This window comes from Vombatus ursinus, unplaced genomic scaffold (assembly GCF_900497805.2).
Source record: "Vombatus ursinus unplaced genomic scaffold, bare-nosed wombat genome assembly UNPS02014770.1, whole genome shotgun sequence".
NCBI classification, from domain to species: Eukaryota; Metazoa; Chordata; class Mammalia; order Diprotodontia; family Vombatidae; genus Vombatus; species Vombatus ursinus.
Genome location: NW_020954548.1, coordinates 13104602 through 13132380, shown reverse-complemented (window position 1 = coordinate 13132380; position 27779 = coordinate 13104602). Strand labels below are relative to the sequence as shown.

At 35.4% G+C, this 27779-nt stretch overlaps 1 protein-coding gene across 4 annotated transcripts in view; it reads right to left on the bottom strand.

Moving 5' to 3' along the window:
- The window catches only part of BNC2 (basonuclin 2), a 320122-nt gene that overhangs the window by 138371 nt on the left and 153972 nt on the right, over positions 1-27779 (bottom strand). The gene's annotated exons all lie outside the window — the stretch shown is intronic.

The window sequence follows — 27779 nt, the reverse complement described above, 5'->3', positions numbered from 1 at the left end:
CTTAAAAAGGAGAATAGCAAAAAAGCTAAGGCAGCACTCTATGGGGTGGAATGAGGTAAAGATGACATTCTAGCACCTTATCATGGGCCATAAAACCTACTTCTCCCAATTTTTTTTTCATATTTATCCTATACTCTCAAAAATCAATAAAGGTGAGTAGTAAGGTTACTTTCAGTAGTGAGGGAGCAGGAGGATTTTTCTCCAAACTGAGAAGATTTTCTTTTTTCCTCCCTCAATTCTCCCACTTTACTCTCTGCCTGGAGTATATTAATAAACTCCTGCTGTACAATGAGAAGCATAGTGACAATGTTAGGGAAACATGCCTAATACCAGGATGCACATACTAGATTATAACATACAGACCACCAATCCTGGTCGACCTTGGCTATATTTGTGGTCAATGGACTACATTTGTGGTTTCACAACTGATGAGAGTTATGTAGAACTTGGAGACAGTTCAGAGGAAAACCATAAAAATAATTATAGACTTTGAAAATACTATCTATTAAAAAAGGATTACTTGGGGACTACTGGAGAAAAGAATGCTAAAGGAGCAAAGCAATGTTTATTCAATATATGATTTTTTTTTCCTATGGAGGATAATGGCCAACAATCCAATCTGATATGAGAATAAAAACAAACAGGTTTTAATTGAAGTAGGACAACTATAGGTTAGATAAGATTTTTTTTCAGACATTAAGAAGTTCTTCAAAATTAGAGGCAGCTTTTGAGAATGTTCTTCCCTAGTGAACTTCAAAAATAGGATAATACTGATAATCGTTTTAATTTATTTCTACTGAGTCCAGCCTCGAAGTAGATGACTTACAATTGCTTAATAAAAGATTGTTCAATGAACAATAAGTAACAAGTTTAAAATTTTCCATGTGGGAAAAGATACAAAAACTACAACATACAGAAATAATGGATAGACCTAGGAAAGGGAAGGGAAACTCATTTGTGTCAACATGAGAAAAATCATGTGGACAACAGCTGGAATTTTTGTGGTTCATTAATTAACATAACCACATTTCATGGCACAGGCAACTAAAGAACAGAATATGTTTCACTTTAAAGTAGTAAAATCAGATTTTATTTTTTGGAAATGAAGACAAAAAGAAGAAAATGTCTGGTGGGGGAATTTCCAACAATCAAAAGAGATTAGAACCAAGGGTAAAATTACTTCAATTTCAAATAACTGACTTTACCTCTCAAACAAGGTAAAATGAATGTTATGCTACAGAATTCACTTAAATATATATTTTATGGAAGACTGAATGAAATAGGAATATATTCGGCTGAGATGTTTCCTAATGTGTAAATATGAAAGTACTTTTTATTGATCTTAGAAAAATCAGCACCTCAAAACCAAATTGCTACTATACATAAAGAATTTGCTTTATCCACTTCACTTACATATCCTATATATATAAAGGAACGTACGTGTTTAGGTTATTTTCATGGAAAATAACTTATTTTTCAAGTATACTCCATTAAGTAGTTGATACACTCCCCTTTCAGATTTCTCACACCTGTAGGTATTAGTCATCAGATAGGAAAGAAAGGGTAACGGAAGTGTAATGATGTACAAAACCACATAACTTTAAAGCATAAAGTATTTAACATTTGTGTGAATATGGTCTAAAAAGATGCCGTTTATTTCACTAGCTTCCAGTCTTACTGTGGTAGATTTCCATTTTTTAAAAAATGCTCATTTCAGGCATTCTGACAAGAAAAAAAAAATAAATCATGGCCATTTACTTTGGGAGAAGGCCAACCTACCCTTATATTTGAAGGCTAATTGTTTTGAGAACTGTGCCTCTCCTGATTCTATTCCCCTTGTGCCTCCCAATTATATCCAAAGCATTTGGTCAGCTTTCAGAGGCACTATACTCAATAATACCATTTTAATTTCAAAAGGAACAACTTTTAATGGGAATTTTTCAAAGGACTGTTTTTATATGACAATACCAATAAAAAAATTTTAAAACTCATTTAGGTAGCATTTTAAAGCTTGCAAAAAGTGATTTCCTCACATCAACTTTTTGAGGTAAGTAATAGAACTATCATTTTTTATAAGAAGAACTGAAGTTTCAGAGAGATCAAGAGACCTAAGAAGGGTTATATAGGTAGATATAGATAAAATATTAAGTGTTTATTGTGAGTCAGGTACTGTGCTCATAAGCAACCAAGACAGTCCCTGCCCTTAAGAAGCTTCCACTTTAATAGTGTATGATAATATACAAAGTTGCACTAGAAGGGAAGGAGAGAATGGTAAATTAAATATGCCCAGAGGTGAAATGGAATGGAAATGAATGAGAAGTATGACTGTCAAGGTAGGACTGAAACTGACCTATGAGAGCCAATGATTGTTTCAGGGAGGAGGGGGTGGAGGTGATCCTTGGTTGAAAGAAGAAAGCTGGTAAGGGTCAAAAACCAAGAACTAGAACCCTAGTCATAACTCCAAGACCAAGTATTCAATCTGTTACACTATCTTGTCTTTTATGATAGGGCTTTTAAAAAAGTTGTTAGGATTTTGTTTTCATTCTGACTATCTTTGCAAATAAAGTCAACTCTGAAAGTCCTTAAACTCATCTAGAAGTTTACCGGATATGTTGCTATTTTGATCTACGCTTTACAATTATTCTATATTTCACAATGTACACACTTGACACAGTTATAAGGACATGTTATTGCAAGGAGACAGGCACTGGAATTTCTGCAGATTTAATGGGGCTTTAGGTATCCAGCATTTCATCATCAATGGGCCATTTGGAGTCAGTATGGGGCCAAAACTATTCAAATACAAGATGCAGCATTCTTAAGGCAATCTACGCTAGACAATCACAAGCCAAAGGTTTAGTGTCTGGCTAGAATTTGTTTGTTTGTTTGTTTTTTTGATTAGGCTATGTGGTTAAGTGACTTGCCCAAGGTCACACAGCTAGTAAATGCTATGTGTCTGAGGCCGGGATTTGAACTCAGGTCCTCCTGAATCCAGGGCTGGTGTTCTATCCACTGCACCACCTAGCTGCCCCTAGCTAGAATTTTTATGAATGGAAAGAAAAACATAAAAATGTTGAAGGAGCAGAAGGTCAGAGAAAGGGGACATGTAAATGTAATTAGGAAAAAGTCACAATTTTCTGTTTAAGGAGCTGGAGTTGCTTTGATGACTGACACTTATTATTTGCTGTGTTTTGAGAACATTGTGTAATTTGGAGGAAATTAAACATAAAATTATAATTAGTATTCCCTCCAAATTACAACTTTTGAACTATAATAGCCAAAGCTGGATTAATGAAGAAACCATATGGCCAAAGGGAGATAAAGTTTTAAATAAAATAGGTAAAAGAATTTTAGGAAAAAGAAAAGGAATAAGCTTTAGCTCCAAGAAAAAGCAGTTTTTAAGGGCTCTGAGGGACAAGCTTTAGGCTTTTAGAGAAAAGATTATTTAGACTGTTCCTGGCCTCTGGGAGCAAAGGGATCATCACACTTGTCATGTGCAACTGCTAAGTTCAGTACTTCTAAACCAAAAATATTCCATGTCGTCTTCTAGAACTTCTGGATACATAACTTAAACTGTCTACTTTGAAGGTTTTGAAAATTGGCATGAAGTGGTTTAAAAAGTAATAGCTATATAGTTAAGAGACCTAGAATTTAATCCCACTTCGGAAATGCACTAGCTGTATTGCCTTGCATAATTGCCTTAAACTCCTTGAAGATTCAGTTTGCATACCTATAGCGTAATAAAAACTAACACGTGGCTTTTTTTTTTTTTGCTTTCCTTTGAATTTTTTGGAAAATAAGTTTTTAGAGAAGCCTTTTGTTTTTACATTACCACAAGAACCTACCCCAGAACTATCTGATATGGCAAACAGTATTTTTTTTTCCGTAAGAAAACAAAAAAAAAAGAAATTTTAAAATAGCATAAATGATGAAATAAATGATCAAAAAAAGTCTGAAAATATGTATAACGTAAAACACTAGTGGACATGCTAGCTCTGCAAAGGGGTTAGGTGAAAATGTCTTCCATTATTATTTCTTTCTAGGCCTGCTTTGTTATTTAAAATGTTGTAAGATTAAAGTTTGATTTTTTTGTGATCACTATGTATTTACATTGTTGTAGTCACTGTGTATATTTTTTTTTGGCTCTGCTTATTTCACTCTATCAATTCATATAGATCTTTCTATAAAATTAATTATTTCTTATGTTATATTGATATTTGATTACATTCATGTGTCAGAATTTGTTTAGCCATTCTCTTATAGATGGGCATGTATTTTGTTTTCAATTATTTGCTATCAAAAGAAACACAGATACAAATATTTTGGTTTATATGTAGCTTTTTTTTTATCATCAATTATGTCCTGGAGATATCAGCCTAGTAATGGAATCTCTTTATATCAAAAGGTATGGATATTTTAGTCACTTTTGGGGGGCATACTTCTCCTTTTCAAAATAACTGTATAGATTCACACATCCAACAGCAATGCAGTAATGTGCTTATTTTCCCACAACATTCATTTTTATTTGCATGTCTCTTATTATTGATTTGGAGTACTGTTTCATATGGTTGTTAATATCTTACAATTCTGTAAAAAACTTTTTTCCTATTCATTGGCCATCTATCTATCGGAGAATGGCTTTGATTATTCCATGTGGGAATTGTTATTATTTTATTAAGTTCTGTAAAGAATCCCTTTGCAAATTTAATTGGTACAGCATTAAAACTATACTGTAACTTAGTTAGTATTGCTATATTATTACACTGGCACAACCCAGCCATGAACACCAGTTATATAAATTGTTCTTTGGTTCTTTAATGAGATCTTGTAGTTGAAGCTATACAAGTATTCTATGTGCTTTAGTAGATTGATCTCCAGATGCAAGTATTTTATGCATTTTGCAGTGATTTCTAATAGGATTCCTCTTTCAACTATTGATTCTTGGATTTTATTATTATATAGAAATGTTCTTGGTTAAGGGTTTATTATATAGCCTGTCATTTTGCTGAAACTATTATCTCAATTTGTATCTTTGCTAATTTCCTAATATTTTCCAAGTAAACCAATATGTCATCAGTAAATACTTTTTATCCAGTCACCTATAATTATGCCTTTAATTTCTTTCTCTTAATTGACTGCTATCATTTCCAGAACTTTATCAAATAATAGTAAGGAGAATGAACATTCTTGCTTTACTCTTGTATTTAATGGGAAAGACTCTATTATATAATTTCATATGATGCTTGCTTTTACTTTTAGATTGACACTTGTATAATGTTAAAAAAAAAGATCCCTCTGTGTCTATACTTTGTAGAGTTTTAGCATAAATAAATGTTCAACTTTGGCAAAAAAAAAAGGTATTTTTTATATCTATAGAGATAATCATGAGGTTTTGGATATTTGTGTTTTTAATATATTAATTATGTTAATTATTTTCTTAACATGGAACCATCTTTGCATACCTGGTATAAATATAACTTGCATACTGAATGATTTCTAGGATGAACTGCAATGGTATGTTTGACAAGATTTTATGAAAAAATCTTGAATTAATATTCATCATGTTCTTGGTCTATGGTTTTCCTTCGATGCTTTATCCATCTGTGGTTTAGGTATGAGGATTTTATTTGTCTCATGTAAGTTATCCTGTAATGTGTTAGGTATTTTTAATTTTAGGGAGTAATTTATGTATTGTTGGACTTAGTTGTTCTTTAAAGGTTTGATAAAATTTTCCTGTGAAGCCATGAGGACCAGACATTGTCCACATCCTCCCCTTCTTACCTCTTTTACAGTAAGTACTATTTCTTTTACTGATATTGGGTTAAGATCTCTAATTTTTATTCTTTGAAACATTCCTCTATTTCATTATATTTTCAGTTTTCTTAGTATATAAATGTGCATAATAAACTGTGATAATTCTTTTTATTTCTTCTGATATGTGATTTCACCGTGCCCATGTGCTATATAGTTGAGCTGATTTTCTGCCCCCTCCTTTTAAATCACATTGGCTATAAGTTTATCAATTTTATTATACATTTCAAAGAACTAGCTTTAATTTTATTTAAAATTTTCAGAGTTTTTTTTTGTTTCTAATTTATCTATTTCCCCTCTCATCTTTGACAGCTATTCTTTTATGCTTATTTTAGGTTTGTTTTGTTTATTTGTTGGCTTTCTAATTATTAAAAATACATACTGTTCATTTATCCTTTCTCTTTCTATTTTGTTAACATATGTTGTAGAAATTATTTTTTTTCCTCCAAGGATGGTTTCAGTTGTATCACAGAAATTTTGGTATGATATTTAATCATTACTCTATTTATTCACATAATTATCGATTGCTTCTCTGACTTGTTCTTTAATCTATTCATTACTTAGAATTGTATTGCTAAGTTTCCACTTGGAATTATATCTTTTGTATGTGCTCCCTGAAGTTGCTACAATTTGGTGGTGGTGGTTGTGCTGGTGGCAGCTGGGTGGCACAGTGATTAGAGTGCTAGGTGTGGAGACAGGAAGACCTGAGTTTAAATTCAGGTTCAGACACTTATTAGCTGTAGGACCCTGATGAAGTCAATTAACTTCTGCCCTCCTCTCAGTTTTGTCAACTGTAAAATGGGGATAATAATAGCACCTATAATCACAAGGTTTATGTGAAGATTAAATCAGATAATATTTGTAAAATGCTTAGCAATGTGCCTGACACATAATTAACATTTGCTGAATGCTTTTTGTCCCCCTTCCTTCCTACTGGATGGTCTTTAAAGAATGTGTTTACTATTTTTATAGACATTTTACATTTGTTTGCAATATCTCTGTGCTGTACTACATTACCTGGTTAATTTTTGTAAAGGTTCTATGTGGTGTTGAAATATTTGAATATTCTTTAGTTACCTGAAGATACCATAAGTCTTTTAGCTCTAGTTTTTTGAACAATTCATTCAATTCTATGTTGTCCCCCTTTGTTTAGCATTTATTAATTGTATCTAAAGAGGAAGCTAGGTGGCTTAGTGGATAGAGTGCTGGACCTGGAGTCAGAAAGACTTGAGTTAAAATCTGACCCCCGACACTTACTAGCTATGTGATCCTGAGCAAGTCACTTAATTTCTATTTGCCTTAATCCACTGGAGAAGGAAATGGCAAACCACTCCAGTATCTTTGCCAAGAAAACTCCATGGACAGTGTTAATGTGAAATGATTCACAGGGTCATGAAGAGTCAGACATGAATAAATGATTGAACAACAAAATCTTATCTAAAACTGAGAGGGACATTGAAATCTCTGTCCATGGTTATATTGCTATCTATGTCATCTGGTAGTTCAGTAAATTTCTTTATGAATTCATATGCTAAGGTACTTGAAATATATAAGCTTAAGAGACATTGGTTTGTCATTTATGGTTTATTCAAGTACAATGCCTCCTTTGTTATCTATTTTTATATTGTGAATATTTGTTTTTGCTTTGTCTAAAAGGAAAATTGCAACTCTTTGTTTTTTAGATTCATATAATACATAGCAAATTTTGTTCCAGTACCTCATTTTTATTCTGTGTATGTCTTTGTTTTTATGTATGTTTCTTGTAAGAAACAGAATGTGAGGTTTTTTCTTATCCATCCTATCAACTCTTTTTCATTTTATTGGATTATTTAATCCATTCACATCTGTAGTTCTAAGAGTGGTCTATTATTTTCCTTCATTTGTTTCTAATATTGCTTCCCCCCCCCCAAAAATTAGGATTTTTCCCTCTTTTTCTATAAACAGAATATTTGTTTTCAATTATTCCAGCTTAACCTGTTTCAAGGCAACCCTGTTCCCACAGTCTCTCTTCCTCTTACCCATTAGTCCAGCACTTCTTAAATTGTAAGTGGAAAAAGTTTAAGAAGCCCTGGTTAGTCTACCACTCCCCATTTATTACCATTTTCTCCTGCTTTGGAGTTTTACTTAACTCATCAGTTCCTTTTTTTTTCATGCTTTTATCTAGTTATTTAATTCTTCCCCTTTTCTCTTCCTTTCAATTAAGTAAGGAAAATCTTCCTTCATCTTCTCCCCTTCAACTTTTGTTCCTTAGTTTTTAAAATTTCATTTTCCACACTTTTTTTTCCCTAAAAAGGGATTTCTTTCCCTTGCTCTCTTCATTATTTATCTTCCTTTTCAGTCTATGCTGGACTTTTATTCTTTAATTCATGTCCTTTATACTTATTTAGTCCGTCTTTAGTCTCTGTATCCATCAAAAAATCAAAGCTTCTAAGGTAACTATTTTGGATTCCCTCTTATAAACAACTTCTGTCTTATGGCCTTGTAGATCTTATCCCCTAACCCTTTTTTTCTGTTGTGTCTCACTCTTAGAAATATCAGTTCCTGAATGTGATAGAGGATACTGTCCTGTGGCATGAATTTTCTTATGTCCCAGATTGTGCATTTCATTTTTAACCTTTGCCCTCCCCTTGGTCATTTTTTTTCTTTCCACTTGCCACAAATCTCCATCCTTGGTCCATATCTTCCCACTCTTTTTGTATGTCAAGTTGCCCCCAGGAGCTCTCACTGCCCTTCTCTTGAGGTAGGAAGTGTGGTCCTTAAAGGGTTTTGTAGAGTATACCTATTGTAAGGTCCCTATTTCCCTTTATAGAATCTTTCTCTCTTCTGTCTTGGGTACACTCATAAGTGTTGGTCCCTTATCCCACCAAGAAATAATATTTCCCTTTTCTTTCCCTTTATTTCAGTCCTTACCTTTTTCCTATAAACCTTTTTCTTCCTGAGAGACTAATTATTTTCCCTTTATTAACCTCTGACTTACTTAGGTTACATTACATATTCCTCTCTGTCTTCTCTTTTTCCTGTCCTTTTTAATGTACATGTTAACTGTGTTAGTCACAAAATATTGTTTCAGGGCTGTTTTTCCAACATCACTTCTATCTGACTTCTGCTTTCACTTTTTTCTTCTTGTATATCTTTGGAAAGAAGTTTCTTAAAGGTATCTCTATTGTTATTGTTTCTGTCCTTGGTTAATGTATTTGACTACCTTTCTTGTATTTATGTTATCTGGGGTATCTAAAAAGCAAATAATTTATTCAGATATGGTTTTCTATCAAGGAATGCTTTCAACACCTCTTTTTACAAAAATTAAACAATGATCTTTTTTTTAATTAATGGTTAGGCTCAGGTTTGTAGGGTAGATCATTTAGTCCATCTGTTCTAGAACACATCATTCCATTCCCTCCAGCAGTTGTTGGTAAGTACAGAAAAGTCATGTATTATTCAAATTGCTTTTCTTTTGCATCTGAAGATTGCTCTCCTGGTCACTTTAAGGATTTATTATTTGTTATTGAATTTGTGTCTTGGAGTTTTTTGCAACACAGTGTTTTTGTTTGTTTTATCCCTAGAGGTGACAAGTGAATTCTTTCAACTGATACCATGTTTTCTGTGCTCCAAAGTTCTGGACAGTTTTCTTGTATTATTTCTTGCATTATGACATATAATTTGTTTGTTTGCTTGATTTGTCATATTCTTCAGGGAGATCTATAATCCTTAAGTTTTCTCTACGCCTCCTGTATTTGAGATCAATATTTTTTTGCTTCTATAAAGATAATGTTTTAATAGTTTTGCTTTTTGATTTTCTTCTTTCAGATTTTCCTTCATTTCTGAGTATTTGATAATAACCTATCAGTTATTTTCTCTCTCTCTATCTTTCTCTGTCTCCCTTTGAAGAGACTTGGCAATATGGATTCAGGTTTTTCTGTTCTGCCAATTACTTCCACTGCACAGGAAATTCTGCTTCTATAATTTCTATTTCTCTTTAAACCACTGAGGGACATTAAGTCATAGTTCCATGCTCTCTTGAGAATCCTTTGGGTGCTCTGCCTCATGAGGTGTTGATTTCTTTTCCTTTATCTTTCAATCTTTATTCAATGAAATCTAGACTATTTTAGCTGATCTGGAAGTTTCTGCTAATATTTTCCTTGTTGGTTTATCTATTTGTGCTCAATGTCATTGAGTTTTCTTCCTCCTGAGATTTTTGGTAGTTTCAGGGGTATTTTTCCCCTTATGTTCTCCTGTTGCTCATTTTCTGACTCTTTCCCTTGTGGTTTCCCTGGGGATTGGACCTCAAAGTTGTCTCTGCCTCTTCCCATGTTGTGCAACGCACATTTTACTGACCTCAGTCTCTATCCCAAGTGCCTTTAGAAGATTAAAAAAAAAAAGAACTTGTACCAGCTGAATCCTTGGCTCCTTGCCTCAGATTTAGTGGAGTAACACACACACACACACACACACACACACACACACACACACACTGCACAGGTTGCCTCTGTTCCTCAGTTGTCTGGCTGAGCTCTAGTGCAGCACAGATAATGTTATACTATTATAATAGCCAGGATAAGCTACTTTTGGTTTTCCTTGGCACTGGGAGTCAGGGTTAGAGGTAAAGTTGAGTTCTGCTGCAAAGCCATATATCAGCTTGTGCAGGAAATTAGTAGGTGGTAGGGAAGGCATGTGTTAGGGACTAAGGATTAGCCTTCATTATTGTTCATTGGATTGCTTTTTTATTAGGGTTCTTAGTGTCCTAGATGATGAAAGCTGCTCAAGTTGTTTGAGGTTTTTTGCTCATAATTCCTATTTTGGAGAGTTTTGAGAGACTGAGATAAAATGTCTAGTCCTCAATTTTGTTTGTCACATGACCTGAAAGTCACACATAGTCTTTTCAAGTCTGTGATGTACCCTATATGCATTATCTCATTTGAGTCTCACAGTGATGGTCTGTTAGGATGTACTGGTATTATTATCTCCATCTTACACAAAAAGAACCTGAGAAGCTCAGAGAGGTTGAAAGTCTTCCCTAATGTTTACAGATCTACTAAGTGTCAGAAACTGGATTTGAACCCACAGCTTTGTGGCTGGCATTCTTAGAATTGATGTAGGAGAAGTGCTTCTAGTTTGTTATTTATTACATTTAGGATTATAATAGATATTTGTTTAATCGATCTGAATTATTCTGGAAGCCTTGGTGGTCATCAGTATTGGGAGCAGATAGCAGGTATTGTTTGAGTCTTACTTTATTTGCATTGGCATTTTCTCTTAGCACAAAATGGTTTTCACATAAATGAAATAACAGGTTTTGAGTACTGAGTATGGCAGAATAACTCACCTTTAGCCATTATGGTAGCCCACAATTAGCCTAAGGGAGAATTTGAGCTCCTATTGTGAATATATTAAATTCAATATTTCAAACATGATTCCCCCCAAATCCACCCCACATGTTTTATACATAATAAAGTCCTCACAATAAAGTTCAAGAATCATTAAAATCTGAATGAGGAAGACATAAAAGATTAATTGTGTTATTTTTAAAAGCATGGCACATACCACCCACAGTCAACTCTTGGATATTCAGTAGCTTGTAGCTTAAACAAGCCTTTAGTTTCTTCTCCTCCTACTCCCCATCTACCTTACCCCTCCCCCTTTGGTAATGCTACTGCTTCATTTACAATTCCAACAAAGGAAGGTCAAGGGAAATAAAAGAAAATTCAAAAGTAGATGAGAAACCTCGATGCCAGCTCTAGGAAGTCACTTAGTAAGTAAGCTGCCTGAATCCTGTGGGTAAAATGAAGTAGTGAATTAGAGGTGTTTTCCATATTCTCCCATCCACTCTCTAGTTACCAAGGATAGGGGAAGAGATGGCTAAGGAATATGCCATGCTATTCCACACACATTTTTCTAAATTGAATGCAAAATGAGGATTTATAAATCAGACCCCATTTTAAAATACACAACAGGAAGTTCACAGCTTAAAGGGACCTTGAAAAAAAGTTCTGCCTTGAAGCATAGGAGCATTTAGAAATCAAAATAATAAACTCTTAATTTATCTGTTTTGCAAATTCTAATTTTTGTATGCTGTATTTTCCTAAAATAGGTCACACCCAATAAGGGAAGCCTCGAAGAGGTGTAGCCTCATTTTATAGGGACAACTGCATTTGCAACCCAATTTACCAAATATATGAAGGGAATACTTTATGTTAGGAAAAATTTTGGTATAGCTGCTAGCATCTTATAGGGAAAACTCAAGTCTAGAATAGCATTCGCTTTTCTCCCACTACGTACACCATACTCTTGGGTCCAAAGCTCCCTCTGTCCTTGCTGCTAAGTCTGAGATATCATTCTGAAACTATAGTTAATCATTTCTTCCATTCCCAAATTCCAACCTATCACACATAAATATGCTTATAACACTGATATGTCTTTTCTTCTGGTCTGCTAGATTTGCCCAGGGTATATCGGAAGTATCAAACTGCTGCAGTACTCTGCAATCTCAGCGGGATTTAAAAAACAAAACAAACAAACAAACAAAACTTCATTAGAATTTCCTCATCAGATCAGACTGTGAGTAGAGTTATGGGGAGAAGGGGAAATGGAAAAGAAGGAAAACACCATTTTAAATAGATAGAATGAGTTAATGACCACACAAGGAAACAAGGTTCCATGACTCTCACACCTGAAAATAACAAGTGTGATCAATCTGAGATTCAAGAAACAGAAGAAGCTAAATGTTAAGCCTCTCCTTCCATTTAGAATCTGACTTATATGACTTGTGAAAAGAAGTAGTTGTAAATCACTTAGGGTTCAGGCCCCATGGAAGTAGCATATATCTATTCCTTCTGGCATGAAGCAGAATCAAAACTTTGAGGAAAACATTCAAGTTCTAGAACAGTGTAAACAAATAGGAAGATCAGTAACATTGGCCAGTTATTTTAATTCTCGTTATGGAAATAATAATGATCACTGGAGGAAAAAAATCCCAATTAATTGGCACTGGTAAAAGACAGTAAGAAAAATTATTTTCAAAATTTAAAATTATGCAACTTTTCTGGAGATTTTTGCAGTATTTAAAGACCAGTAATAGAAACCATTTGCCAAATTCATTTAGTCTCTGACTGAGGCACACATATGTGATCTCCTAATTTACAGCTTGCATGTACAGATGTTCACACTTAGTAAAAGGGTTTCTTAATAGCTTTTTTTAATTAAAAGTGTGTTGGTAATAGGTGTTTTAAACATATCCAAACAACACAGATGAACTGACAAATGCTCGTCTTCATGCCTCACCATGCCTCACATTGTCGCAATATTTTATAATAGCAAAGACGATGCTTCAGTTGCATGTATATAGCATAAATGTTACTAAAAAACCTCTGAATGAAATCTTTCATTAATTTTTCTCTCTATGATCTGTTTCCAAGTTGAAAAATTTAGACTGCTACTAGGTTTATGTAGCCGAAAGGAGAACCACACAGAGGCTGCTTGCTGTCTGCAGTTTTTTTTTTCCCTTTGCAAAACTTTGAACCCCATCCAGCTTTGACACATTGCCTCTTCAGTTAATAACTATCAAGTTTCCCCTTGTCTCCTGTCTACTTTTCTTTGAGGCAATTGCGCACTCAGCACCCCGAGATAATAACACACATCCATAAGATAAAAGCAATGGCATTAATGTAATTGTCTGCCTCTCTCTCTTTAGCCTAATCTTTTTTTTCCCTTCAGTTTTGACTGCCTGTGTGACACCTGTTTTTGTCTCCTCTGATCCTACGACAGGTTTTCCGCTGACAAGGTTTTTGCCTGACAGAGATTCTGCCAGACGAGAACATAATAAAATATGAAGAACTGCTTGTCAGAGTTTCTGCCAATGCTCACATGAAATAAAGAAAGGAGAAAAAAAAATGGTTTTTTTTTAAGGGGCTCCTGTGATGGTCGCTTTTGGCCTGTCAGGAAAAAGACCTCCCCGGCCAATTTCTGCAAACCAAACAGGTGTTTTCTTTTAATGTTAGGGTTGGTAGGTTCTTTCTCTTTTTTTCTCTCCCTCCCCTCTCCCCTCACTGATACTGGAACACATGAAAAACCAAAAGTGAGTGGAAAGGAATATTAGCTTCCAGAAAGTTGAAGGTAAAGGGAGAGTTAAGAGTATAACTTGATCAAATGAATTAATATGTGGAAAGTGTTTGGAAAATCTTGCCAAAACATCATAAATTTTATCTATGATTATTATCACTATGGTTAATAGAAATGGAACTATTTAACTCAGGTCTTTACTTCAGAATAAAACCCCCAAAAGGCAAGAGAGTCTTGGAGGGGGTATCAATTAATGTTTGAAGAGACAACAACTTGCAAGATTTAGTTCTACCTATCAAAATAACACTTGGGTTATTATGGATGTCTTTCTATTCAATTAAGCAACATTTATTAAGTGCTTCCTATATGCCAAGCACTCTGCTAAGTTCTGGGGATACAAAAAGAGACAAAAGACAGACCCTACTCTCGAGAAGCTTACAATCAAATGGGGGAGACAAGCAAACTAATATTTAAGATAAATAGGAGATAACTAGCAGAGGGAAGGTACTGAAACTAAGAGGGATTGGGGAAGGCTTCCTGTAGAAGGGGGGATTTTAGTTGGGAAGTAAAGAAAGCCAGAATAGTAGTCAGAGCAGAGGAGGGAGGGCATTTCAGGCATGTGGGACAGCCACAGAAATGCCCAGAGAGGAGAGAGGGAGTGTTTCAATTCATTTTTTGGTTGTTGTTAACCCTCTGACAACAGATGGAAAGAATTGGTAAAATGTTGAAAGCAAACAGTTGAAAAATTAAGATAGAGGACTATCAGTGGGGTTAGGTACCAGTGAAGGTGCTTACCAATCAACACAATGCTGAAAAAGCACCTATAACACAAACCGATCATTGGAAATCAAGGAAAACTGAAGAGACTTAATATGGAGATTCAGAAAAGATAAGTGACTGGAACTGATAAATCATCTAAATTGAAAGCAGTGAAGATGGGGAGAGTGAAAATTTGGCATGTAACAAAGAATAACAAAATACTGGATTTTCTATTGGAGTTTTTAATATCAGGAAATACACAAACTACTTATATAAATACCCAGGTACCCACTGATAACAGTCTTAGGTATTGCCTCTTCACACCAAGGTACTAGATCCATTTGCTTCCAATGACACAAAAGTCTATGACTAAAAAAACTCTTCCTGTAGCAAATCATAAAAAAATTGTATACTTCCAATGAGATGGCTCCATATTTGCACGAGCTCATGAATCACAAATAAGGGTATAATAATCCAATTTTTGTATAATCCAATAATATATATATTATATATATATATAATATAATATATAAAATATCTCCCACGCACCAGTGCCTATCACAGAGCACAGAAGTGCTGCAAACACACACCCTAGCACTGGGGCCCTCTTCTGGATGCCGACGACTAACCAACCATGATTCTTTGACCTGGCTGTAGTAGCGACGTCTTCTAATACTTCACATGAGACAGTTTAAAGGCATCTTGGCCATATGACCACAGATTTTTGAGCAGGAAGGGACCTCAGATATTATCAAGGCCAACACTTTCCTTCTTACAGATGAGGAAACTGAGGCTTACAGAGCTTAACTCAATCGCCTGGGGTCATATAGGTAGTCAGTGTCAAAGGAGGAATATGAACTCATAACTTCTGTCTCCAAGTCCAGCACTCTATTCACTATACCATGCTCAATTATAGATTTAATTTCAGAAACCACTGAAGATTTTAAAAGGTACACTTTACAAGAACACACTTCTAGTTTAAAAAAAAAACTGGCAAGAAACAGAATACAATACATTACACTATGAGTCTAAAAGTCTTGTGGGATACGATTATAAACACATGAAATAGTTGGAGTTCCTTTACTATACTTTTTATCCAGTGATTTCCTTGTTCAGTATGGATAACATGGAGGGGAAATCAGTAATATAGTACCTTTAAGAGCAGTAATACTATGTTAGGAAGACACTCTTGGTACCATCAAATTCCTGCAGTTTTACCTGACAGGATCTTCCAGGGTGAAGACAAGGAATTTGTTTCATTTATAATTCCTCCAATTTGTGCTCTGCTTAACCTGGTGAACTCCAGTTAATTAAGATGTTCCTACAAACAATTAAGCTTTCTGTAGGATCGTTAGCAAGATATAAAAATTTATGATGTAATAAAATGTAATAAAATGATAAAGTGGTTAGCCCATCAAAGCACTTCATGAGCAGTATTAGAGGTGTTGAAACAGGCAAATGTGGCTTTAACTTTGTCTACAACTCTACTACTCTGGGCAATGGACATTAAGGACTCAAGAAGTCAGTAGCCCTACAACTCAAATGACCTATTGTGGAGTTCTCAAAATGTGACTTTCGGGCCCAAACACTTTCTATTTCTGTTTGAACAAAAGCTTAAATCACTATTTTTTGGTGTACTGGGCAAGCATGAAATAGGGCCAACATCACTGGGGTGATAATCACCAATGCCATTACCAATGCAACACAATCATCTAACCTAAGCTACTGTCCAATGAAGAGAGTGTTTCTTTACGGGTAAAAGAAAAGGAATAATTTATCACTTATGTGATAAAACTGGGGGAGTGGAAAAGAGAGAAGATTCAAAATATATAAGTTCCCACATTTAATACTGTAATCTTGAAAAACTCTAAAAAGTTGTAAGTATAGTGCCACTTCATAACAACCACCCCTTTTCAACTAACTGTTCTTCATCTCAAACTCATGCTAGAAAGGTTCTATAATTTCCACTTACCTATCTCACAGAATCTTCGAGTTAGAAGAGATTTCAGAAATCATCTGACTCAAACTTGAATAGGATTCTCCTCTATTACATTCCTGATCAGCAGTCATTCAGTCTTCACTTGAAGACCTTATTACTTTTGTGGAGGATATTCACTATTGTACAATTAGAATCTTTGGGATATTTTCCCTCTCTGAAAATTCTATTCATTACTCCAAGTCATGCCTATACTTTAGAAGGAATTCCCTCAACAAAATCCCCCCAAATAGTCACTGAGATTTGGTTTAAATATCTTCTCTGCCTCCTGAGGCATGTTATTGTGTTTTGGATATCTCTAATTGGCAGGAAGGTAAAGTGCTCTTTCTGAAACTTATGAATTGCATGATTTTTTTCTTTATGGAGCCAAGAAAAAAAAAGCACATTTCCCCTAACATATGATAGCCTTTCAAATACTTGAATACAGCTATCATATTCTCCCCCAAGTCAACTTCTCTTCTTCCAACCTAATAAGTCCCAGTTTATTCACCCTAATCCTTTGTAATTGTCTTCAATCCTCTTGGTACCCTGACCATGTTCCTTTGAATACAATACAGTTTTGTCAATATGCTTCCTAAAATATGGTCCCTGAACCTGAACACAATACTCCAGATAGTGTCTTACCACAGCTGAGTGTCAAGACTATCACCTCCTTTTTTCTGGAGGTTATTCCTCTTTTCACATAGATTAAGACCCACATCTTTTTTTTTCCTTCTGATCCATTTTTTCCTTCTGAGTTAGCCATCTACTAAAATCTCCACATCTTTGTTCACACAATCTATGGCATAGCCATGTCTCCCCCATACTTGACCCAGGCCTACTGGATAAATGGAATTTGAAGTACAAAATTTCCTAGAGTCATGTTAACGATGCAGAGTAAATGACTATTCCCTAGGAAACAACTCAAATGTACAAAATGGGGCAAGGAGATGGGTAGATACAGAAAGACCCAACTAGGAGTCCTAAACAAGAACATGAAGCATCACAGTGCAGATGAAGAAGTTAAAAAAAAAATAACACTGAGAAGTATGGGGAGTCAACATATTTGATTCATTAATCAAATACAAAAGGTCAGTGTTTGTGTAGAAGTTGTCCTTTTAAAAACTATCAGCTGTGGTCAGGGGAGTAAAAAAGAGTGAGCTAAAAGAGGGCATCATGCCCTTGGGTCAAGCAGAGAAGGGCTCCTCCCCTGTCAGGCCAGAAAACAACCTTGTTATTGCTTTTTAACATAAAAGTAAGTCAAGAGAAAAGAAAAAGGACTTTGGCTGCCGAAGTACCCTAACCCAGATGTCTCACTCGAGCTGCTTCAGCAGCTAAAAATTAATTTATTTAGCTAGATGAAGGTTGTATTTTTTTTTCAAATCACTCTCTGAAACTACAGAGGACAGTCTGTTGGAGTGACAGTAGAAAAAGTCTACAGAGCAGAAAAATTATTTTATAGTAAGCATCACTCCCTAACCCTCCTACTCTGTAAGACACTTGGTCCCCACTCCAGCCCACTCAAATCTTCACATGTTTCTTGTGGACCCAGAAAAAATTGTATTTCCAGTCAGAACCTAGTAGCTGTCAATTGTGGACAAGGTATTTCACCTTTCTGAGGCTTAGTTAGTTCATCTGTAAAATAAGGATAATAATATTTGTATTAAAAGCTTTACAATAGGGTTGTTGTGCGGAAAGAACCCTTTAAGTCTTAAAGCACTATATAAGTGGGAGGTATAACTGTTATTATAATAACTGTGACCATTATATTACTAGATTAACTGGACTCTAACTTTGCAATAACTAAACTCTGGATTTATTTGACTTAGTCTCTATGTGGGAAAAAATATGGAAAAAAGGTATGACAGGATGGGAAAGGATTTAAATTGGAAGCAGGAACACAACCATGTAATTCTAAAAGTCATCCATGCTGTTTAGAGACCATCTCTTCCCCAAGAGAAAGAAACAGAAGCTCATCAGTGAAAAGAGTCCACAACTAAGCTTAGGAAAAGTAATACATTGATAGCATTATCTTTTTTTCGTCCTTTCTTCCTGGTCAGGCACCCTCACTCTTTCTTGACCCTCTCATGACAACTTTAAAAATCATCATATAGAAAATGTTGCTCAGTCACTTGGAATAACAAAGTCACAGTAATGTCATGCCTCCAAGCTTGTGATAGAGGAGTGTCTATTGTGGGAGACTGGGCAGGCAGGATTGGCAGGTAGGAAAGGAAATCATCGCTTTATTTCTGCTGATTGTTAATCTTATGTTCAGTAAGTAAAGGGGAATGTTATACAAATAGAAGTGGGGGGGGGCAGAAACATTTTCACAAGCAAAGCAAACCTACTGTGTAAAAAATGTTTTGAAGAATTCATAAGCAATACATTGATAGGGTTTTAGGAATAGACAAAAAAACTTTCTATACTACCTACTAAAAAAATTCCTAGTTTTATTCTATACTATTAAGCTCTCTCAAGATACATTGATTCAAATATACTAACAAAAAAAGTCAATGAAATACCAAAGTTAATGGTTCCAGGAATGGAATCCGCACAACTGAGAATTTCTACCACATATTGCTTAGAAATAAAGATGCAGATCTAACCCAACTATACACAATTTGAGTTTAACTAAACTCATTTCTTAGATAGGATGGTAAAGACAGCTGGAAAGCTGTTACACCCTGTAGTACTTAAGTAGTGAAGTTCAGTAGAACTCAGAAAGAAGAGCTAACTTGTGAAATCTAAAAGCCAAGAAACATTTGATTCTAAGGACAGTACAAAGTTCACAAGTTATACAATGCTGAGGTCAAATATGAAATTGCCTCCCACACAGCTGTCCATTACTTAGGATGGAACACTGATAGACGCTGGACATAATGCCTTGCTTTGGGTATCTTACAATTGAATTGTCAGGAAAAATGTCTCAGGTTGACTTAGTATTGCTAAAACCACAATCCCATGTTAAGATGCCACTTTCATTTCTGTAATATTTTTTAGATAAAACAGAAGGAAGGTGGAAGAGTGGCAGGAGAAAGGACTTGTCTTGAATAATTTGGATAAGTGTACCATTTCTCTGCTTCAATTTTCTAGTGTAAAGCTGACCTCACACACATGAGCTACAATGGAAGAGAAAACATGTGTAGAAAATGAAGAAGGAATATCCTTAAATGTTTCAAGCAAGCCTTTTCCAGAAGAAGTAACAGAAATATTAATGCGAGTTACTTGTAGATGAATGAAAAATGCCACAATCATGTGGCTGGGTGGGGGGATTGGTCACATTTTGGCTTAATACGGAGCTATTTTTTTTTAAAAGAAATGCTCTGGAACTACGGTTACAGTGGAGTTCATGGGATCACAGACTTTTGAAAAGCTAGATGGGATCTTAGAGGTTGTTCATTCCAACTATCTCATTTTTACACATGAAGAAACTGAGGCCCAGAGAGGTTAAATGACTTGCAGGTAAACAGTGCAGTTGGAATTTCAAACAAGGTCCACTGACTCAAAATCCCAGGATTCTGTCCAATATGCTTTCTAATCTAGCCCCTGACATTCATCACTCAACTGAAACAGCTCTCTTCAAAGTTAAATAACCTAATTGTCAAATTTGATCATCTTTCCTTAATCCCCATCTTTTGTGATTTCTCTGCAACATCTGACATTGCTGATAACTCCTCCCGGATACTACATTCTCTCCTCTAAGTTTTCATAACTTGTTTCTCTTCCTACTTGACTGCTTCTTCTCAGATACCTTTGCTGAATCATTATCTATACCATGCCCCCAACTATGGAAGGGACCTCTAAGGCATGGCCATGGACCCCCTTCTCTTCTCTCCTTACTTCCTTACTAGGTAAGCACATGGTTTACCATGGCTTTAATTACCATTTCTCATCCAGGCCCAGTTTTTTTCCTAAATTGTAATTCTTTATCAACAAATATTTCCTGGAAATTTCAAACTGGATATTCCATATGCATCTCAAACTAAACATGTACAAAACAGAATTCATTATCTTTTCTCTAAAACCTATCCTTCTCCCAAACTTCCCTATTTCTGCGAAGGCAACTACCATTCTTCCAGAAAATCTAGTTTTGAAATTTTTGTGTCATCCTTAATTCTTAACCTAACACATCCCAATAATTGCCAGATCTTGGCAATTTTGTCTCCAGTTCCTCATCTCTCTCCTTTTCTCTATTCACACAGCGGCCTCCCTAGTTCAGAATTTAATCACCTCTTGCCTGAATTATTACAATAGCCTCTTAATTGATTTACCAGCCTCAAGCTTCTCTTCACTCCAATCCATATTTCACACAACAACCAAAGAGATCTATCCTCTGTTTAATAGACTCCATTGGTTTTCTATCACCAACAGGGCCAAACACAAATTTTTCTTCTTCACAACTGGGCTCCAACCTATCATTGCAGCCTTATCAGATGCTATTCCACTTTCACCTCCTCACTGATAAGACCAATATGATATTTTTTCCATTCCCCACACACAGCAATTTATCTATCACTTCTGTGTCCATCTAGCTATTCCTCATGTCTTTAATGCTTCCTTCAAATCTCAATTAACATGCCACCTTCTGCAAGAAGCTTTTCCTGGTTCCCCTTAATACTAGAAGTGAGATCACCCCCAATTTTTCACATCTCTATCTCTATATTTATCTACGTATCTTACATATATCTATACATGTGATCGATAGGTATACCTATAATCTATAAGTGTAGTCTATAGATGTATGTATAGATATATGTATCTATAGATATGTTTGTTTTCCCCATTAGACTGTGAGCTCCTTCAGGGAAAGATTGTTTTTGCCTTTCTTCGTTTTCACCATGGCTTAGCACAGTGACAAGCACAAAGTAGGTATGTGAAATGCTTATTACTTGACTCATCTTCACCTCTTAGAATCCTTTAGTTTTCGTCCAAGACTGTGTGTGCATGTGCATATGTTTCTATCTTTCTGTGTGTCTGTGTGTATGCTTGCTTCCTCAATAGAATGTAAGCTTGATCAAAGAGTATGCACAGCTTTATGGCTCTTTGGGCATAGTTCCAAATTGCTCTCCAGAGTCAGTAACCCAAAGAGATCATAAAAAAGGAAAAAGGACCTATTTGTTCAAAAATATTTATAGCAGCTCTTTTTGTGGTGGCAAAGAATTGGAAATTGAGGGCATGCCCATCAGTTGGGGAATGGCTGAACAAGTTGTGGTATATGAATGTAATGGAATATTATTGTGCTATAAGAAATGATGAGCAGGCAGACTTCAGAAAAACCTGGAAAGACTTACATGAAGTGATGCTGAGTGAAGTGAGCAGAACCAGGAGAACACTGCAAACAGTAACAGCAACACTGTGCAATGACCAACTCTGATAGATTGGCTCTTCTAAGCAATACAATGATCTAAGACAATTCCAAAAGACTCATGATGGAGAATGCTATCCACATCCAGAAAAAGAACTATGGAGTCTAAATGGAGATGGAAGCATACTATTTTCTCTTTTTTTGTTTGTTTCTTCTTTCTCGTGGTTTTCCCCTTTTGTCCTGATTCTTCTTTCACAACATGACTATTGCAGAAATATATTTAATATGATTGTACATGGATAGCCTATCAGATTGTTTGCCATTTTAGGGAAGGGGGGAAGGGAAGGATGGAGGGAGAAAAAAAATTTGAAACTCAAAATCTTATAAAAGTGAATGTTGAAAACTATCTTTACATGTAATTGGAAAAAATAAAATACTACTAAGTGGTGGGGCAGGGAATGTAAGCTCCTGGAGGGCAGGGGCCTTTACACTTTTGCCCAGAGCCTAGCATAGTGCCTGACACCTAGAAAGTACTTAATAAATGTTCAGTCTTCGATTGACTTATCCCTTTACTGAAGTACCTTAAGTGTCTTTATTACTTTAAGCAAACAAACAAACACAGAGTGGTTTCTTTGGTCTAGGTCTCCTTCCCTTTCCTAAAAGAGGTCATGCTTTACCTTAGTGATTTGTAAAGCTGCTGCTGTTGCCAACCTTCTGGTAATGAGACTCTCTGCACTTAACTAGGCTAGCATTCAGATGAAGACACTCCATCCAAATCTGATTCTTCATCAAAGCCTTTGTAGCTGGGTAGGATCTGCCAGGGACTGTACTCTGCATAGCCTTTAAGATCCAAGGCCACAAATGAGACACTAAAAATGAATAGCTCTTTCTTTATTAAGCAACATATTAGGCTCAAATAACCAGCAATAATAGTTTAAGGCCAATACTACTATTTGTTGTTATGTCAGTAAGACATGTGATAAATCAAAATTCCTAGTGTTATCAAAGTGTTGTCTTAGTGTTAACAAAACTTACTTTTCTAAATGAGCCATTTTCTGATTTCCCTACTAATTTACCAAATACTCCTCGTGAGTGAAAATTTATGGTATCAAACACCAAGAATCTTATTTAAATCTTGCTATGTGAATCCTGAAGTATTTCTGAAAGGAATTCAAAAATTTTTATATTATGTTTTGTTTCAAGAAGAGAAATGTCATATTAAACTAATTCCTTGATTTAGAAAATAAGACTTCTTATGGATGGAGAACCTATATGCCATACTGAAACAAATCAAATTGAATCTAGATTCTCACAAATGGTTATATAATGGAAATGTGTGATTCCCTTTATGAATTATCTCCTTGGTAATACCCATGGCTTCATTTATGTTGGGCATGGCTAGTATTTGGATTGAAGATCACAATGAAATATGAAGTATTATAGACCAGGGCATAACATGGCCAGTAGAAAGACTGTTGGAACCTAAGTAAGAGTATGTGAGTTCCAATCCTTGACTTACACTTACTAGCTTTGAAAGTTGATATAAATCACTTAACCTTTCTTGGTTTCCATTTCCTGTAAAAGGAAATGCCATCATCTCAACATAGTGTGCTGGTGAGACTGCAGAACATAAGGTCAGGAAACTTGGGTTCAATTCTTGCTCTGACAGTTTCTAGCTATAACACTGGACAAGTTCACTTTCCTCTGCAGAATAAGGATAACAACATTTCATTACCTATTTCACAGGAATGTTGGGAAGAAAGCACTTTGTAAACCTCAAAGCATTAACGAAAAGTGAACTTTTGTTATCTCATAAGAATAAAAATTGCAGGTGAGCCAATAGAAATATGCAAGACAGGACAAAGGAAAGATGATACAGTGTATAATGACTAAGACCAGGAAATTACATAAAATAAAGAACCAAGGACTTCTATGCCTGAAAAAAAGAAGTGGATGAGTTGGAGAGAAAACTGGTGAAAAACAAAAGTGATATTCCAAGTACTGCCTTGATGCTTACTAAATATTAAAAATTAAAAATACCAGAGGAAAGCTTCTAATCCTTCATGGAGTATTTACAAAATAATAATAATAATAAAATCAACAAGAATTATACAGCACGAAATGTGGAAAGCCTGTGATCCATACCAGTGAGACCATGGCTACATCTAAGTTGGAAAGTGCAAGATGAAAAGGAGCTCATGAAAACTCCAAACATATCACTTAACCTACAGGTTACACAATTTAACCTATAGATTCAGATCCTACTATGAAGTGGCTGAGATAACAGGTATATTTCACTTTACAAAACAGATATTTTTCTGGAAAACTACATATAAATGAAAACAATTTTAATCATCACAGAACATTATTTGAAGTAATTCTGAGTGAATACTTTTTTTTAAGGTAAAGAAATGTTTGGCAATGCAGATACTGATGCTAGTTTTTCTGTTCTGAGTCACAGAATTTTATTTCAATGGAGAATGAAAGGAAAGAAAGGAAGGTAGTACCACTTGGAATTTCAGTGTATATAAATGACGTTTCAACATTCTTCTATAGTGTATATGTGCTAAAGATGGCATACTGAACAGGTAGTGGTGTCCATGAGGGGAAGGATTGTAGAACAGTGGAAAGACCACTGATTCTTAAGTCAGAAGACCTAGGCTGAATCATTGTTCCGCCATTTTCTATCTATTTGACCATGGACAAATTGCTCAATTTCTCTGGACATCAGCTTCCTCATTTGTGAAATAAAGGGCTTGGATTAGATGAGCTCCTATGGTACTTGCCAGCTCTAAATGGATGTGCCACCCATGAATTACACCTTGGCAGAACAAGGGATCAGGGTCAACAGAATATATTTACCTATGAACACAAAAGGAACCCTTTGTAACTATGTTCTCATATTGATATCTTCCTTTTGGTACTTCTGAATAGAAAAAAAGTGACATTGAAGGAATACTTTATTTTTCAAGAATCACGTATCATTTTAGATGAAGGAAGCAAAATATAGGGAAAACAAGAGAAAAACCCACAGCCTAGCAATTGCCATGTGAAATGACCCAACTGTGGCATGGTGACCTCTCTTCTTCAAAAATTCCAACCCTAGAAATGGGCACCTCTTAATATATTAACTCTGCACAAATCAGTGAAGAAATATATTAGAATACTGCTATTTTTGACCTATACTCTTCATTATGGTTCAGGTTATCAAGGTTGGAAAAGCTTAGCACTGACATAAAAAAGAACGTTTTTAATTCAAGTTGTATACCATAAAATATTCTGCTTCATATTAAAGCTTAAGAGTTGAAATTTATTAATGAAAAAAAAGTAGGAAATCCCTAATTAATTCAGTGGGAACAATCCATTAATATTCAAGAACAGTTTTTCAAACTGTTTAAAGGAAGTAATTTCTGAAGAGCAACTATACTCACTGAGTCATTTCAAAAACCAGGTGCTACAGTATATAATGAACTAATCAGTTGCCTTTTTAATGTCTTTCTCAAAATTTCTGGAAAGCAATGAAGGTCAAAAAATTGAGCAGGTTTGTCACTGTTCTAGAGAACTAACTTATAAGCTCATGTACCAGTATGCACATGAAATATGCATATATACATCATACATAATATATTATATACATGCACATAACAAACACAAGTCCATATGACTTGTTTCACTAAGCCATACAATTTAAACTCTAAAACACAGAAAGCAGGGATGTTGTTTGAAAGGAAGATGAATCTAGTGAAAAGGTCCAAACAAATATCCAGAAGATTTTACACAGGATGTGGTTTTGAAATACGAACTTTTTTTAAAGGAATACTTGAATTTAGGATTTGAATTTTTTTAATTTCTTGGCAACAAAAATCTAGAAAAATATTTTAACAGCGGCAGAGCAGGTGGGGTGTATTCAGGGCTTCTCTGAAACACTTCTATGAAATGGGTTCTGGTGGTCTTGTTTCCATCCCATCCACTTTGAGATAAAAACCACCTACTAGAAAATCCAAGTCATGTTGTTGTTTTTCTTTTCTTCTTTTTTTTCCAGGACGTCTCTGTGTGTGTGTGTGTGTGAGAGAGACAGCCAAAGAAGACTGCTGTGTTTCACCTCAGAGCAGAAATAATTGGAGACATGATTTCAGGGTTTCTGTGTAGGGGGAGGGGGTGAAGCAATTAGTTTGAATGCTGGGGGCAAGAAAAGTGGGCGCTCTCAACCCCACTGCCAACTCAAAGGCTAGGAACCAACCACTCACTGTAATGAAGGGAAGGGAGAGTTTGGTATCTGCATAGCTGAATGTGCATATTTTGAATTGCATAGAGATACATGTATGTGTATGTAGGAAAGAAAGGAAGTAAAAGAGAGGAAGGAGAGAGCAGAAAATGAAGGGGGGAGGGGAAGAGAGAAAAGGAGAGAGGGGGAAAAGGAAGGAAGCGAGAGAGACAGAGATTGAGGTTAAATTTTTTTCCACTTATCCTGGTCAAATCTGAGGAAATATATGTTGACTGCAGTGTACAAACACAGTAACTATGTATGATATGCTAAGTATAAGGTTCGTTATAACAAAAAATGTAAGGCAAAGTTTGTAAGAGTCATGTGCCTCATATGTTGCAAATAGCCACTCTCTTAGTAATAATTTATGCCAAGGAGGAAAAAATGTTAATTTATTTATTCCTTAGTCAGAGCAACTTCCATAGATGAAACTAGAATATCAAACAACAACAAATCTGTAGGATAGTAAGCGTTTTGTTTTTTACAATGGAGAGTGGGATCCTGTAGGCTACTGTATGAAACAAATTTGATGGGCAGATAGAGAAAACCATTGGGTTTCAATGCTGACAATAATGTAATTCATCCATTTCTCCATCCATTAAATGTGGCCAAATGCCACCAGGTAATATGTATATACTCAGTTTTTATGAAATAAATCATTTTTGCTTAAGTGTCATGGCTTGACACGAGCAAAAATAGTAAATGGGGTTTGGGGGGTCAGCAGGGAAAGCAAAAGGATGCATCTATTCATTCATGCTAGGAGAATCACTAAGTAAAATATCACCTAAAGGAAACTAATGACAACCTCATGGACTACAAGAATAATGAGTCCAGTGTTGTTACAGGTTATTGTATCGCTGTTATGTGAGCAGGAACATATTCCATTGTTGTCTGTAACATGGAATTGTGTCTATCTCTGTCAAATATTCTATTTCCAGTTCCAGCAATACTATGTGGATACCTCCCTTCAATTTCTTATTCCCTTCCTCCATCACTTTGCATTACCATGAATGAAGTATCTCTCACACACATATATAACAATATGAAATCAGGAAGCAACAATAGATGAACACCATTTTGAGGTTCTGTGTCGAGACTAGAGATTTTACTAGAGTAACAGGAAATTTATTAAAATTCAACCCTCTGGATACTTGGCACTACAAGGGAATGAAGAGTATGCCCACTTGGGGCCAATATCCTGGAATGTCTGAACTAATTTCAGGAATAGATTTCTTCTGTGAACACTATTTATCAGAATCATTCCACTTCTCTTCCCGGCCCTAATCCAGGTGAACAAAACCCTACCCATGAATTCTGTTTCTACTTTTCCTATAATGATACGTAATAGACTTCCACCAAACATAATACAATCAAGCTATGTGTAGTGGAATTGTCGTGTTTACCTGGCAAAAAGCCACTTACATTTCAGTTTTCTCTTTGTATATCCTTTACCTTATATCACAACAAATTAAGGTTCATTTTTACATATTATTTTCATGGACATGGGCCAAAAAATCTTCTCCTCTCCTCACTTACCCTTCCTTAGCCCCATGTTCCATCCCCCCACCCTCAATTTAACATCTGGTGGCATGAATTCAGCTACCTGAGCC